This window comes from Triturus cristatus, chromosome 3_2 (assembly GCF_964204655.1).
Source record: "Triturus cristatus chromosome 3_2, aTriCri1.1, whole genome shotgun sequence".
Taxonomy (NCBI): Eukaryota; Metazoa; Chordata; class Amphibia; order Caudata; family Salamandridae; genus Triturus; species Triturus cristatus.
Window position 1 is genome coordinate 1159156032 of NC_140584.1, and position 17322 is coordinate 1159173353.

The 17322-nt window shown below is 46.2% G+C and overlaps 1 protein-coding gene across 19 annotated transcripts in view; it reads right to left on the reverse strand.

Annotated features, from left to right (window-relative positions):
* TNS1 (tensin 1) overlaps positions 1–17322 on the reverse strand; it is a 1878049-nt gene that overhangs the window by 98296 nt on the left and 1762431 nt on the right. The window lies entirely within an intron of this gene.

Sequence of the window (17322 nt, forward strand, 5' to 3'; positions counted from 1 at the left end):
TGTAACTCAATAATGCGAGATTTTAGCTATTTATTATATATTTTATGTGTTTTATGTATACTTTATGGCCCTGGTGGACCAAATAAAGCTAAGTTGACTTGATTTGAGCTGGCATTGCAAATGTGATAATACTTCATTACGTCAAATCAGACACATATGTTAAGTGTGCGGTAATCTAATTACACACATTTAGACCATCCTTGGGCCCTAAAAATGACTCAGAAGTACATTCTATTGTTTTAAGGCCCGCAGGGCATTAACAGACACCCAGGGCCTTTTTAGCCTTCTTTTCTTTGGAATGAGAAATGCATTCTGGGATGAATACATTAGGCACACAAGTAACACATGTACAGTCTTCGGAATGAAAATGTATTAGGGGTTGACTATGTTATGCAAAAAGCTAGGTACTATTTTCTCAATGTTCGACTTCAGGCCAGGTTAGGGAGTCAGGGGTGGCACCCCAATTTGAGGATAAAGGAGGGGTAGGTGTTGGTGCCTTCAGAAGGTAACTCTATCTGTTTGACGTCAGATATGGACGGTAATTCAAAGCGTGCTCACAGGGCTTTGCAAAGGTTTCAGACCTTTACCATGGAAATGTTTTCCAAACCCGGCACCTCTTTGCTTGTGGGTGAAAATGTTTGCAAAAACAGTTTTACAGAAGCATTGAATGGAATTTTGCAGGGGGTTGCCTTAATATCTTTTGCTGTAGGCTTATTTTTAAATTAAAATATAAACCTTGCCTCCTTCAAAACATTAGCAACGTTTATTTAAAAAAACTCTCCAGTGCTCAGATCCACACACTCGATGGCCCTAGGATTTGGGGCGATACGAGGCATATCGGGGGCCCTCACTTCCCCCCACATCAAGTGATGAGTACAATCTTAGCTGCAGCCACCGGATCCCGAACACACGCCGTAAATCCCAAAATAGCACGTGAGTCAGAGACGACTCCTGGGAGCCGGCGAATCAATTTCATAATTCCGTCGGATCGGGGCTCAGGGCCCCTTCTGTGGGAACCAGGCCCCCGCCTCGTAGCCATCCTTCGCCAGCGCCCAGATCCACGGAACGCAATGTTCCTCGCCGCATCCATCCCGGGCCCGACTCCCGGGGGTCACATTCGGTCCCGCGCCCCCTCTAACTTCCACCGCAGACAAAAGGAGGAATTGTTCCGAAGCCAGGAATAAAAAGCTCAGTCGGGCGGTACTTTGGATGTAATAAAATCGAGCAAGTTCCAGCGCGCTTTTCAATTTGCACCGAGCGCCTCCAGGCACTTCATACCTCTCATGCCAAAAAAAGATCTTTTGTTATCCCTCCGCGAGGGAACCTGGCAGGTGTGATCGTGCCCACCTGGGCTGGGGCATGGGCGGGACACTAGCTAATACTGTCCGTTCATTAAAAGTAGATGGTCGTTCCATCGCTCCTGGGAGGCTGAAAGGCCAAGCCAGTGCTGATGGAAGTCGAACCCGAGACCTAGAGGTTCCTCGCTGTCCTCCGCAGCAGGCTCGCAACCCATCGAGTTATATTAGATATTTTACAGCCCCTTTCCAACCCTGGAACCTGCGAGGCAGTTTTAACAGTCAGAGATGCAAGCAAGGGAATGCACGTGTTGCTTTTAACCGAAGATCAAGTACCACCTGGCCAGAGGTACGGTCAGCTTTCGAGCAAAGGCGGGGTAAAGGTAGCTCTGTGGGTTGTGCACCGACGCTGCAGTGGTTGGTGCGTGTGTAATCTGCCAGTTAAAGAATCGACCCCGGCCGGGGCCTGCTCGGCTATTCATGCTTCCGAGGTGGATACAATTACTCACAGAGGATCTGGGTCCTGGGCCAGATCTGAATTCTCCAAACTTCTGCAAGTTAGAGAGGAAACGGGAGCTGTCCTGACAGATTCAAAATGACAGAACATGTCTTTCCTGAGTCAAAAATGCGTTTTATGGAGAAAATTCACCGAAGTTGTAATTACATAGAAGTGGGTGATACGCACCAAAGAAAATACTTATATTTCATTCGGTGAATGATCCCAGATTGTTAAATCTTCTTCGGGTGAATGGCTGCAGGTGCTTTACAAATGACCATAATTCGAGGGCTTTTAGTATTTGAAATGTCAATGTCCGAGTTTACAGTTGACACCCCCTCGCCAGTCACGCTGGACCTTGTTTCGGATGCTATTCAAGCACGCCGAGTATATAAACACACCTAAGGACCGCCATCTTAGCTCAAGCTTTAACGTCATTTCCGTGGAGGGCCGATCTGGTTAAATGCTGCGGATACAGCAGCTCGGGCACATGTTCGCTTAAAAAAATGCATTTTTGAAAATAACTGACATCTGGCGCAAGTATGATTAAAAACTATAGTAAATGCGGAAAATAGGCTATTTTATTCTCAAAGAAAAAAATTGTGTTTTCTATTCGATCTTATTGATTGTGCATGTGATATAAACAATTCTATACCTATGTTTTATTACTACGTGAAATGCGATTTACCCTCCCTCTGTCTTACTTCCCAAATTTAAAAGAAAATGAAACAATTAAGGTTATGGGTTAAGATTGCCGGTATTTTTCTAATACCCAAAACTCAAGAGGCTGATAAGTTGCTGGTATACTAGTGCTTTAAATGGGCAGGTACTGTCCGGTACTCAGTACCTGCACGTCTTTCATTTGAAAGGGAGAGTACCTGCACTTCTCAGCAGTGCTGCTATACATTGAACTGGACAGTACTGACACTTCTCAGGAGCAAACAGGTACTTTAAATAGTGCGAACCTGCACTTCTCAGCAGTGCTGCAATGCATTTAACTGGACAGTACCGACACTTCTCAGGAGCAAACAGGTACTTTAAATAGTGCGAACCTGCACTTATCAGCAGTGTTGCAATGCATTTAACTGGACAGTACCGACACTTCTCAGGAGCAAACAGGTACTTTAAATAGTGCGAACCTGCACTTCTCAGCAGTGTTGCAATGCATTTAACTGGACAGTACCGACACTTCTCAGGAGCAAACAGGTATTTTAAATAGTGCGAACCTGCACTTCTCAGCAGTGCTGCAATGCATTTAACTGGGCAGTGTCAACACTTCTCAAGAGTAAACAGGTACTTTAAATAGTGCGTACCTGCACTTCTCAGCAGTGCTGCAATACATTTAACTGCACAGTACCGACACTTCTTAAGAGCAAAAAGGTACTTTAAATAGTGAGCACCTGCACTTCTCAGCAGTGCTGCTGTACATTTAACTGGACAGTACTGACACTTCTTAGGTGCAAACAGGCACTTTAAATAGTGCAAACTTGCACTTCTATATTTCCATTAAAACACTGGTGTGCGCTATCCAAAACTAGTTAAAGTAAATTAACTGGTGACAGGGCACGAGTGCCACGGATGCCACTGTATCTTGGCGTTGCATCACCAGGCTCACTGCAGATGTCCCCTGTCCGAAAACAGCGGCGCCAGCTCTGCACAAGGGCCAGACTGCTGGGCAGCACAGTCAGATATATCAACATCGACAAGCTCCGTCTGCCAACTGCGGAAGGCGTCATAGGAAAGTCACGCGGGGTGTTGAGCTGTCCCAGAGGAGTCGTGCTGTGCACCTGGCAAGTGGGTGTACATTTATTTATACTCCTGTATCAAGCTGGCGATGCCATGTGAGGCCCGGCTGACCAACGCTATCAGTTGGTAGCATGGTAACAAAGAGACATGCAGATGAAAGGTTCGGCTCAAGATCAAACGGTGCATCTCGTGGCCTTGCACACTCTAGTTTTGATTACACCTCATCTTGATATTAACGAGGCCACCACCAAGTACAGCTCCTGCATGGAAGTCCTTATCGATAAATGTGCCCACCTGAAGTGCAAATGATCCAGACCAAACCCCTCTAGTCCCTGGTTCTCAAAAGAAATTTACAAAGAAAGAACGCTTTTCAGAAAATATGAGAAAGAATCGAGACGAGAGCCCTCTCACTTGAGTATTGTTAAGCTTCGCAAAGTGAGAAAACAATACAAAGACAGAATCCTCAGAACCAAATCCTCCCATATCAGAGCCCTTGTGAATTCTGCACACAACAGACCGAAGCATATGTCTGGGGTCATTGCACAGGACACTAACTCCTACACCACTTCAACTCCTAAATCATCCATGGCCCGCTGCAACTACTTCGCAGATTTCTTTGATATAAAAGTTAGAGACATTCATATCTCGCTACCCAACAGTGACTCACTAAAAATGGTTGCGATTCCTCCATGCAAGGCACTGTAATCATGCCCATCTTTCACTCCAATCTCGGAAAGGGACCAACAATGAACAATCTCCAAAGTAAAACCCTCAAACCACCTTCAGGACGCCATCCCATGTTCTATCAGCAAATCTCTTGCCACACACCTGCTCTCCCATGGACCAACATGGTCAACTCCGCTTTCAAATAGGGCCTTTTTCCATAACAACTAAAAGTGGGTCAAATCTCTTGAAAAATAACCTCTCGATTCAGAGAAAATGTACAACTACTGCCCAGTTTCCACACTCCCATTTTTAGGCAAAGTCATCAAAAGTAGCGTAATGTCCCAACTCGCTTCAAGCATTTGAACAAACAACCTCCTAGACAGTCTTCAATCAGGTTTGTGCCAGGTACTGCGATTCTCCAATTAGTCAATGACTCCCTTAGAATCCTCGACTCCGGTAACTCCTGCCTCCTGGTCCTCCTGGATTTATCTGCAACATTCAACACTGCCAACCACCTGGACCTCCTTCGCACAGTAGAACAATGAATGGGATGTGGAGGTACAGTCTCAACTAGTTCTCCTCAAACCTAACCAACCGTTCACAAATTGTGAAATAGGATAACCAGTTCTCGAGACCAGTCAGCGTTGATGAAGGAGTCCCTCAAGGTACGCTCCTCTCCCAAACCTCTTTACCTGCTACCTAGAACCAATTTGTGTGATTCTCAGAAACTCTGGAATTCTTTTCCGCCTCTAAGACGACGATACAAAATATTTATGAAAAGTTCATCCCCAGTTGTTGTTGTCCAACTTTCAAAAACAGTCTTAAATATGCTAAACTGGATGTCCAACCACCATTTAAACTCAACCCGACTAAAACAGAATTTCTTTGTCTCTGAAGGCAAAAACTCCTGTACAAGATTGGATGTCTAACATCCCACCCTGGATGGCTGTCCCGCCATTGTCCAGATTGCTAGATTCATTGTTATCACCCATTACAATCATCTCAGTTTTCAAAGGCACATCACAGCCATGGCCAATAGTGACCGACACCAACGTAGGCAGCTTTGGGGGCATCAGACAATTGATTCCAAATCAAGACCTCAAAACAGTGGTGCAGTCTCTCGTTTTATCCAGAGTAAACTATGGAATACCCTTCCCTCAGGTATTCACAAAGTTCACCTGGGCCCACTGAGAGCAACACTACATGCTGCAGCGTGCTTCGTTTTAGGTCTCAAGAAATTTGAAAACATTTCCCCTGCCCTGCTAGCCTAACCCACCAATGGCTTCCCTTGAAGTGTGGGCCTAATTAAAACATGTCTGCAGTACCCACAGAGCGCTACACTCCTCTTCACCCTCCTATCAAAATGAGAAACTGAAAATCTCCAGAGCAATCACCCAATCTCTGCTCCTGGAACCCCTCACCTTCAGTCGAGAACGGTACATGTTCCAGTCTTTCTCTGGTGGAGCCGTTAGAATCTGGAACTCTCTGCCGGCCTCCCTCCGTCTAACCACCTGCCTAGTCACCTTCAAACAGGACTTCATGCTCCTCCTATTCGACGGACATCTTGGTTAATCAACGTCGACCAGACATAAGTACTCCCTCCACCATGATCTGAACTACCACCATCTAAATCGATGCTTTAACTGTGTACGTCCTCTGGCCAACTGCTGTGACCATCTCTTGGGGTAACTCCTGCACACATCTACCAATAGAAATATAAAAGTTTAATTACTGTAACTGTAACTCCTGTAACCCATGCATCTTATTACTGTTGTAAAGTGCTCTGATGCCTTCGGGCCATGTCCGTGCTATATAAAATTGCAAAAATAAATAAATGAGTTCAGCTTTCTTCACAGATGCACTGTGCTGTGAGGAGGGACAACCATCACAGGTTATCGAACAGTGGGCACTGGGCAGAGAGTGCCCAAACAACACTTTTATGCAGTGGCCAGTCTCAGAAAACGCAGAAGATTGTCATTTATTTCCTATAGGACTACGTGTTCTCCGTTATGTTATCCTAACTTTGCGTAGCATGCTGCCTTTGGTTTGCACACGTTACAAAAGACCACGCTTGTTTTTGTGCTACAGAGTTATTTTACAAATAGGCTGCACATGTTTTGTTATTCAGTTTTACTGCTGGGATTTAGACAGAACATTTCATTCAAGGTCGTAAAACACTGCGCTCTGATTTCTCTGTGGGCGGACACACCTGACATAATAAACAGATTCAGCTGCTGTTTTGAACATGCGACTCTTATCATATAAACCAGAATTTGTCGTTTTGGAAACAGAGAAGACACAGTCACCCAAAGCAAATGTCCCGAAGAAAGAATGTGCTGTATTGTCTGAGATGTAGAAAAACTACCTATGTATGCCAGGTATGGGGTTCACGACTAGTCCCAGAGATCCCTAATATAGCCCTGTGCTGCTATAGTAAGGGTAGGTTTAGGCACAGCAGTCTTCCAATGTCATAGTTCCTTTCATTGTGTAGTTTGTTAATCATGCTAATCACATTTTAACTTGTATACGTCTTTTCATTGCAGCGCAGTTGATGCAAAATAGAGCACAATCGCTTCAATAAATATTTTAAGCTTTCTTCGCGTCTCTTTTCTGTTCACTGTGAATATGTACGAGTGAGACAACGAAAGGTGATGGCCTGCTACCGCGATCCCTGAGAGGGTCGAGAGTGCTGTGTTCTGGGGTGCCAAATCACTTGTTTCTTTGGAAAGGTTACGAGAGCAAGTAAGGCACTGTGAGCTAGTCCGGATTTGGGACCATAGGTACGGCTGTGGTATGGTGACTCATTTCAGACATACTGATGTTCCGTGGTCCCAGGCATAGTTCTGTTTCTAGGCAGAATCCCTGCAACAAGATGTGCAGTGTTTTAAAGTACCTATACTCTGTTTATAAGGTTTTATTTCTCTGATTGATGGCTGTGTTTGGTGTCAATTTATCAGCTTGTGGCATCCTTAGGACCATCTACCCCAGATGGTGAGGAAATTGGGAGGATATGAGCATCTGTGTCATGGAGGTCAGAGAAGACAAAGGATCCTGAGGTCAGAGGTCAGGGAGGCCATGAGAGCCTCCTGAGGTTCACCTTCCATGGCTGGTGACGAGTATAAGGGCACAACACCTTAGTTACCCCGGCAGGCAGATAACCAAGGCAGGTGCAGCAGTTTCAATGACTCCTGAAGTTCATTCATACCACAGGTGGGAGCAGCAGCAATGTTCCTAATTTCATGTATAATCAGAATTGCAGTTAATCTAATTTTATTTTTCATAGATGGTGAGAAAGCAGCAATCCCGTGAACTCATTTTCCAGGCAGACCAATAAGGCTTGGTTGGATCGAGCATGGTCGGCTAGGAGATGGGGATAACCACATGCACCAGGGAGGGCAAAACCCCCAGCTTCAGCTAAACATTGAGGTTTAAGAAGAGACTAATCCCATTAGAGTGGGCATGTATTTTAATGCAGGTCAAGAAGTCATTCCCTTCCCCGACTGAATGTAAAATCCAGTGCTCATGGATACACCTTCTATGCAGGTCACGATTGTTTGACATTACCTACCATGGTTGGAAAGGAGAAGGCAACAACCAGATGCACCACTAACATGCAGGTCTAAGGCCTTGACATTGTCTATCATGGTTTAGAAGACAATACCTGTGGCCACAGCTACCATGTACGTTGAGAAGCCCAGACTTCAACTACCATGGTCAATTGGAAGAAGCTATTACCAATGGACACATCTTCAATGTAGGTCAAGATGACTTCAACTACCATTGTTGGATAGGAGAATCCAACTCCTAGGGGCACACCTTCCATGCAGGTCAAGAAGATTTGACATTAGCTCCCGGGGTCGGCAAGGACATGGTAATATCCATGTGCACAACTACAGAGTAATGCAGGTCAACAAAGCTTGGTTTCACCTCCCTTGGTCAGAAGATAGATCCTCATGAGCATACCTTCCATGCCGGTCAACAAGACTTGGCCCGTTTATCATTCTCAGACAATAAACACAGATGGACACACTTACCATGCAGGACATGACGCCTTAGCTTTTCCGACCATGGCCGTTTTGAAGAGGACAATAACAACGAATACGCCGGCCTCTGAGCCTAGAAGGAAGTAACTGTTCCAGGTATTATAAGTATGGAGTCCACCCATGCGAAAATCTGGAGAGGGGTCATTCCCTGAACACCACAGATCAGATTTGGAGTACAGGTCACCTAGAAGATAAACAATTGTCTGGACAACTTTTCTAAATGTCAATAGGTCTTTCTCCCTCCTCACAAAACACCAAAATAAATAATTTCCCTTTTTTAATGTCTTTTCTTTCGGTGTATCTTCATGCTCTGAAATGGACATAATGAACACAGGCCGTGTTAAAAAACACCTAAATAAATAAATAATTGTCTTGAAAAAATTAGATAGACCACCAGATGCCCTCCTTGCCTCAGTGAAAAACCTGACAACTGGTCAGAGTGCAGATGTGGGAGAAGTCAGGCATCAAATATCTTATACCAGCCTGAGCCCCATCTCCCTGAGCTGGTGAAACGCCCAGAGACAACTGATCTTAGATTCCTGCTGGTGTGCCAAAAGCAGGCTCGCACACTGGTAGCAAGCACCGAAGAAGCGCCTTTCAGCATATCCTTGGAGCAGCAAGTGTAGCATGAAACTGTTGAACAGTTATAGCACAGAGCATCCCGTTCACACAGGCTCGGCTCTTGAACCCGTACATAGCTGTGCTTATACAAGAAGTTTTTTCTTATTTATTTGAAAGTTTTATATAGCGTGAACAAGACCCCCGCAGGTATCAGAGCGCTTAACAACGGTAAAAAAGAGACATATAGAATCAATATCATATTATGGACCCCAGGGGGATGACAAGAGGAGTCGATCTAACAACTACTTTAGCCTGAAATCTGCAGATTGTGCACCCGTCTTTCAGGAATTGCCTTAACCTACTGAGATATCTCTTTCTACACTTTCTTTCAAACTTAAAAAAAAAAATCAAAACCTTCTGTAGAAGCAGGAAAGCCAAAAAACCTTTAAGCAAGCAAAAATGGTTTCTCACACTTGTGAATCCTCCTTTTGCACAAGTATGGATTTTATTGCAATATTGGTGGATATCTATTGCATTTTTTTGTCTATACAGATGCAAGCTGTAAGAAATCGACCTTTTGTGCATGCCCACCCCAGATAGTCTCCTTTTTATTGACCGTATTTTTGCAGCTGAGCTGTGACACTGTCATTCAGCCCTACAGAGGTTGTATGATGGAGAACGCATGGAATTACATTGCATGCCTTAACAACACAGTCTTTACCACGCATACCTGTACAACACATTTTGTTGTAAAGACCTGATTGGTAAATGCATATGACTGGTAAAGGATACACCCTAGCCCCCCACCCTGAGACCTAAAACCCAGCACCCTGCCCTGAAAACGACCCCGAACTCTGCCCTAAAAACACCCCAGACCACGCCCTGAGCACAAAAACAGGACCCCAGCCCTAAAAACTACCCCAACACCCCAAGCTGAGTCCTAAAACCTGCCCCCCAGCCGTGAAAACTACCCCAACCCCAGCCCTAAAAACAACCCTGACCTGAGCACTGAAAACACACCAGCCCCGATTCTGAGCCCTAAAACCATCCCCAAGCTCTGGAAACTACCCCGGCCCTAAAAACAGAAAAATACTCATCAAGTCGCGTCCTGGTCCTTCCCGTTCTTCCCAATCTTGTCCGTGCAAGAAGTGCCTCACCAACACCTCCCACCCCTGCCCATTCCTCTTTGGTCTAGAGTGCTGACTGCCTTTACCACGCATATGCCTTTACCACCTTTACAAAGGAAATATCTGTAAAGGCATGTGTGGTAAAGGAATGTGCGCGGTAAAGGCATACGTTTGGTAAAGGCAAGCGTGGTAATGCTTGCGTTGTAACAGCATGCGTGGCTCCGACCGCGTTGTTCATACCATTTCCCCGCCGCGGTGCACGTGCTCAGTCCATGGAACTGCGCTGTAGCATTGGCTACATCCTAGTGGCTTATTTCTCTTTCCTGTGAGGTCACGGTGGACGGTGTTGAAAATGCACAAGAAGCGCGGAAGCTAAAAGTTATATATGCGCTGATTGTGTATTTACACCACCCACATATATGACAAAGATCTATAGCTGCTAAGGGCACCATTGTGCTCTGTCAGGGTTGTGTTTTAAAAGTACTAGCACTGCAGTGAAAAATGGGTGGGAAAAGTGCCTTAAGCATGCAGATAAAAATATTTTATAAATTGTAGCTAAAGCGCATCTTGTAAGCTCACAGCGGTGGAGCAAACTGGAGCAAAGTAGAAATGGGGAAAATATGCCGAACAGTTGAAGACACTTGAAATGAGCCTAGCTATGAACAAATTCCTCTTTATTTAATCTAGGTGTTGAAAAATGATGAAGCAAACATTATTTTCCAGAGCAGATGTTTAATAATTTCGGTTGAAATATAACTGTAGAAGTGCACTTTGTCTTTGTCCTGCTTGGGAGTAGGCAGGTTTAAAACTGGTTGAATTCCCAACAACCCTCCTCAGTGCCTTGGCCACTAGCAACAGGAAGGCGGGAGAAGCATTATCTGCGCCCTCTTAGCACGGTGTAGCCATCTGAAAGGGAATAACTGGAATCACTCAGGTCTCTTTCACAGCTCCTCATTTCAACTGGAAACGGCAAATGGGTCCATTAGGAACTGTCTGCAACCACTGATTCCCTCAGTTATGCTGCCCTTGACTTTCTCTCTGTGTCCCCTGTAAGAGTGAAAAACAGCTCTTGCACAGACAGAGAGGAGAACCCCTTACACTGTATGGGGTGTGGCCAATTGGAGGACCAAGGCTCCTGAAGCTGGAAGCAAGGGACTCTGGGAAGGTTTAAACTAAGAAAGAAGAGTTAGAAATACTCCAAGGAAATGGCCAGGACTGGCAGGAAGGAATTCTCCAAGCACTGGCTAGTGCAGAGGACACGGCTGGCATTTCACCACCCCTTCCTCAGAACATTCCTGGCTCTGGGAAGAAACATCTGGAAGGAAGGACTCTGGACGCTGCTGGCACCCAGAGACTACAACTCCTGTCAAAGGGTCAAGTGGTTACTACTGCGAGGACACAAAGGGACAGAAGGGTCCCCTGCTCCGAAGAATGACCAGCTGACTCTGGGGCCCGGGTCCAGAGAGTTCCTTCTGTGGAGAGAGACCCGACGCTTGAAAGCCAGACCCCAGGATCTGAGGGGGTAGAACTAACCAGGAGTGGTTTTCCCAGCTTCAGGAATCTTTTGTGAGCCTCGGTTGTAGCAAGAGGCAGGAGCAGAGAGGTCTGCCTTACCCTTGGAACTGTGACTGGAGTGCATTGGAAGAGATCTATGACGAGTGCAAGCACTGGAGTGAGCCAGTTTGGACGATTACTGACTCTGCCCATGACCTCTCGGCCTCTGTGAGAATTTGATGAAACCACGCCCCCGCTTTCTTTTCTGCAGCAATAATGGCTCCTGGAGCACATGAACTGGAGTCACTCCCGGAGCTCTATTTTTCCTGTGACCATTTTACCATAAATGTCAAAACGATATCTCGGGTTACTGTTGTCCAATATTGATCATTTTTATGTCCTTTTGCCTATTACGTTTATTTTGTTTTTGCTCAGTTGGTTTGGCAATCGTATTGGGTACTGCTCTTAACTCTAATGTCTCTTGGTATTGCTTGGACTTGAACACATGTGTTCGGGGGATTGCCTGCTATGTGGGGATGAGAATAGGTGCTCTTATAAATGTGCTGACACCTAAAAAGTTGTGTGTTTATTCGTAGAGCAACCCACTCCCAAATCCAAAACTCAGTTCCAGACACAGGCATACAGTTGTTCTCTGGCGGTGCTTTAGTTCTCTACATGTTTTCCACAAGTATAAGGTGATCCCTCAAAGTACCAGAACTCGAATAGCGCTTCAAAGCTGTACTAAGGGAATACAGCACTATACAGATCTCGGCAAGATAAGCTAACGTTCATGTTATTTTACAACCAGAACTGATGAGTGCACAGATTAAGTACAAAATACAGCCGGATGGACATTTGCAGTGCACAGATCTGTAAAGATAAGTTGCAGAATCATGGCAGACATTGGATTGGAAGCCCGACTTCCCTGGGAGTGGAGCAGAACCCCGATGCAACAGAGCGCTCAGCTGACAATAGCTTTGCTTGGTCCAGCATTGGATTATGGGTTCAGCTCTGATGTCTTTCTAGGTGTAAGGTAGATAGGAACCACAGGGACCGGAAGAGGAAAGGCATTACAAAGCGAGGTGAGCCACACTCCAATCAGGGCCATCCCTGCGTCCATCTTCCAATCAAATCCCAGCTGGATCCCATCATCCAGCCAGCTTATGATTGGATCGTTTCTGTTCCAGGTGACTGGTGTCACTGTGAGGGCCACACTAGGTGAGGGCGCATGGAGTCACCTAGTGCACAATGAGCAGTTATCACGTTTTCAATGCACACAGTCACGTTCACTAGGTGCAGTGAGAGGTAACGTGGGTGCACCAACATGGAGCTGAGAAGTATCTAACACATGTGCTGGTCAGTGTCAGAGTTAGCCAGGTCCATGTGTGCAAACGAGTATTCCCCAAAAGAACAGCACCCCTGGACACTGAAAGGGCTGGGACGGAGTCAGTCACATCGCAGCTCAATTTAGTACATGGCTGAACTCTGCCCTATTGGCCTTGGAGACGCATAATTCAATACATCTAAATCTCGCTGTAGGCCAGTGTCCTCAGATGTGTGCCAAGCCTCCATGCAAACAACAAACATGTGGAAAACAGTGTGCACACATGCAAACATCAAGCTTAGAGGAAATGCAGAAAACACCTGAAGATTTCAGCACACGGTTAACAGAGGCTACAGGGTTACATCAGGCTCGACACAATGTGTTAGAAATGAAACCACACAGCAGAGGCGTAAAATGAATAAATGGAGACACAGCAGAGCTCTCAAGTCAGAGATTACTGGGACAGTGGGCCCAGGAGGGACAGGTCATATCAACCGAGACTAGAGAGCTATCAGGACCCACCCACTTCATCTGTTTCACTTTGTATGTGATGTCTGTTGGTTCACCGAACAATGGATGCAAACAAGTTACAACTTTAGTGGACAACGGTTTTAGATAACGTCATTACCAATAGTTATATGATACTTATTGAGCCAATAACAATAGATGAAAACTCATATTTTCTTAATTGATATTTCTAAGCTCCAAGCCCAATTAAGCTGTGGGCACTTTGCCACTGTGCCTGTCTCCACCTGTAACTATGCCTGCTGGCCCAGTCCTCTTCACCAGCTAGATACGCCTGTTGATGTAGGGGGCATCAGAAGGTGTATGTATGGCACAGGCAGTGACGCTATTGGCTATCCAGTGTACCCCCACTTACATCTCGATATCCCTGTCTTCGATGGGAAACAAAACCAGTATCTTTTTTGGGCCCAGGTGACCCCACCATGTCTGCAAGCCGCCTCTCCTGTGTGCCATATTCAGCACTGCTAGGATCTGGCTTTGAGTGCTGCAGCCTGCGGTGCATGCATTGCCAGGATCTGGCTTTGAGTTCTGCAGCCTGCGGTGCATGCATCGCTAGGATCTGGCTTTGAGTTCTGCAGCCTGCGGTGCATGCATCGCTAGGATCTGGCTTTGAGTGCTGCAGCCTGCGGTGCATGCATTGCTAGGATCAGGCTTGGAGTTCTGCAGCCTGCGGTGCATGCATTGCTAGGATCAGGCTTGGAGTTCTGCAGCCTGCGGTGCATGCATTGCTATGGGCGGGGCGGGGCCACTGAAATCATGATTTGCTGATTTTGGAGACCCTAAAGGTCATTGCAAGCAGCTGGTTTTAGGTGATGCAACCAGCGATGCAAGCAGCGAGTCTTTGACGCTGTTACCATCAATGCACTGGACTGGTTTTAGGTGATGCAACCAACTGATGTAAGCAGCAGGTCTTTGATGGTGTTACCATGACTACAAAGAGCTGGTTTTGGATGATTTAACCAGAGATGCAAGCAGCGGGTCTTTGATGGTGTTACCATCACTGCAAGGAGCTGGCTTTGGGTGACGTAAGCAGCTGGTCTTTGATGGTGTTACCATGACTACAAAGAGCTGGTTTTGGGTGATGCAACCAGTGATGCAAGCAGTGGGTCTTTGATGGTGTTACCATCACTGCAAGGAGCTGGTTTTGGGTGACGTAAGCAGCTGGTCTTTGATGGTGTTACCATCACTGCAAGGAGCTGGTTTTGGGTGACGTAAGCAGCTGGTCTTTGATTGTGTTACCATCACTGCAAAGAGCTGGTTTTGGGTGTCGCAACCACTGACGTAAGCAGCTGGTCTTTGATGGTGTTACCATCACTGCAGTGAGCTGGTTTTCGGTGATGGAACCAGTGATGCAAGCAGCGGGTCTTTGATGGTGTTACCATCACTGCAGTGAGCTGGTTTTCGGTGCTGTAACCAGTGATGCAAGCAGCAGGTCTTTGATGGTGTTACCATCACTGCAGTGAGCTGGTTTTGGGTGATGCAACCAGTGATGCAAGCAGTGGGTCTTTGATGGTGTTACCATCACTGCAAGAGGCTGGTTTTGGGTGACGTAAGCAGCTGGTCTTTGATGGTGTTACCATCACTGCAAGAAGCTGGTTTTGGGTGATATAAGCAGCTGGTCTTTGATGGTGTTACCATCACTGCAGTGAGCTGGTTTTAGGTTATGCAACCAGTGATGCAAGCAGCGGGGCTTTGATAGTGTTACCATCACTGCAGTGAGCTGGTTTTCGGTGATGCAACCAGTGATGCAAGCAGTGGGTCTTTGATGGTGTTACCATCACTGTAAAGAGCTGGTTTTGGGTGACGCAACCACTGTAAGAAGCTGGTCTTTGATGGTGTTACCATCACTGCAGTGAGCTGGTTTTGGGTGATGCAACCAGTGATGCAAACAGCGTGTCTTTGATAGTGTTACCATCACTGCAAGAGGCTGGTTTTGGGTGATGCAACCAGTGATGCAAGCAGCGGGGCTTTGATAGTGTTACCATCACTGCAGTGAGCTGGTTTTCGGTGCTGCAACCAGAGATGCAAGCAGAGGGTCTTTGATGGGGTTACCATCACTGCAATGACCTGGTTTTGGGTGACGCAACCACTGATGTAAGCAGCTGGTCTTTGATGGTGTTACTATAACTGCATGGCGCTGGTTTTGGGTGATGCAAGCAGAGGGTCTTTGATAGTGTTACCATCACTGCAGTGAGCTGGTTTTGGGTGATGCAACCAGTGATGCAAGCAGCGGGTCTTGGATGGTGTTACCATCACTGCAGTGAGCTGGTTTTGGGTGATGCAACCAGTGATGCAAGCAGCGGGGCTTTGATGGTGTTACCATCACTGTAAAGAGCTGGTTTTGGGTGACGTAAGCAGCTGGTCTTTGATGGTGTTACCATCACTGCAAGCAGCTGGTTTTGGGTGACGCAACCACTGTAAGCAGCTGGTCTTTGATGGTGTTACCATCACTGCAGTGAGCTGGTTTTGGGTGATGCAACCAGTGATGCAAGCAGAGGGTCTTTGATGGTGTTACCATCACTGCAGTGAGCTGGTTTTGGGTGATGCAACCAGTGATGCAAGCAGTGGGTCTTTGATGGTGTTACCATCACTGCAAGAGGCTGGTTTTGGGTGACGTAAGCAGCTGGTCTTTGATGGTGTTACCATCACTGCAAGGAGCTAGTTTTGGGTGATGTAAGCAGCTGGTCTTTGATGGTGTTACCATCACTGCAAGGAGCTGGTTTTGGGTGACGTAAGCAGCTGGTCTTTGATGCTGTTACCATCACTGCAAGGAGCTGGTTTTGGGTGACGCAACCACTGATGCAAACAGCTGGTCTTTGATGGTGTTACCATCACCACAAGGCGCTGGTCTTGGTTGGTATTACTAATCTCAATGAGGGTAATTTGAAGGCAGAGAAGATAAAGATCCCAATGAGCTCCTTTTGAGGAGTGTAACAAGCGCTGCAATAGGATGATCTTGGGATCTAACCATCAGTGAAATGGTGTTTCATGTTAGGGCCATGAGTACAACAAGCTGTGTTTGGTGATTCAATCACCTTTGCAACAATCTGATTTTTGCGAGGTGGGCTTCATTGTAATGAGTTGGTCTTGGGTGGTGTAACGAGTTTTGGAATGACCCAATCTTCATGGTACAACCATCCTTGCGCCTGTTGGTTTTGAGTCCCAGCCAGTCCTGCGGTGAGACTGGATCAAGAGATCTAAACACCATTGTATGGCACAAGTCTTGGGGTGTAACCATCACTGCAAAGGTCTTGTGTGGTCTAACAAGCATTGCAATGAGCTGGTGTTGTGGCTGGCGTAACTATTAGCAGTCTTTGTGCCGCACCCATTATCGGAATAGATTTGTCCTGTTTGTTGACGTAGTCACAGAAGCATCTTTTCGGTTTGTCTTAACTCCACGTTAATGCAAGAGGTCATAGGGTGGCATAACCTGCATCCCAGTGTAAAAATCTCCAGGGCTGTAACCAACATCATGATAATGCACTTGTGCGGCATGTCCAGAGTGTAATTTTGGTTGTGTTTGTCGTCACAATAGATTTATCGTGGCTGGCACTGGCCAGAATCAGAATACATTAATCTGTGGATCATCAACTATAGCTCAGTGTTTGGTGAAATTGGGGAACACCTCAAAAGCTTTCAACTAAATGACATGGCTAGGTATAGCTTGGTCTTGGGTGGCACTGGTTAAAATCTTGATAGCTCTGCGATTAGCGTATATAGATAGAGTGACAGTGGTGTATACTTGGAATCATCAGTCTGGATGTCAAAAGATTTTATTCCAATTGACATTGGCCGGAATCAAACTAACTTGGTATTGAACAGCATGGGCCAACATCTCACTACCTTTATAATTGATGTATATGGTTATAACCTCAATGATACGAGCCAGGGGGGCATCAGTCATAATCTTAACGTTAGGGACCAGGGAGCTTCAGTCTTAGTCTCAAGGGTATGGGCCAGGGTGGCATCAGTCTTAATCTCAATGGCAGGGGCCAGGGTGGAATCAGCCTTAATCTCAATGGTAGGGGCATGGGACAGGGTGGCA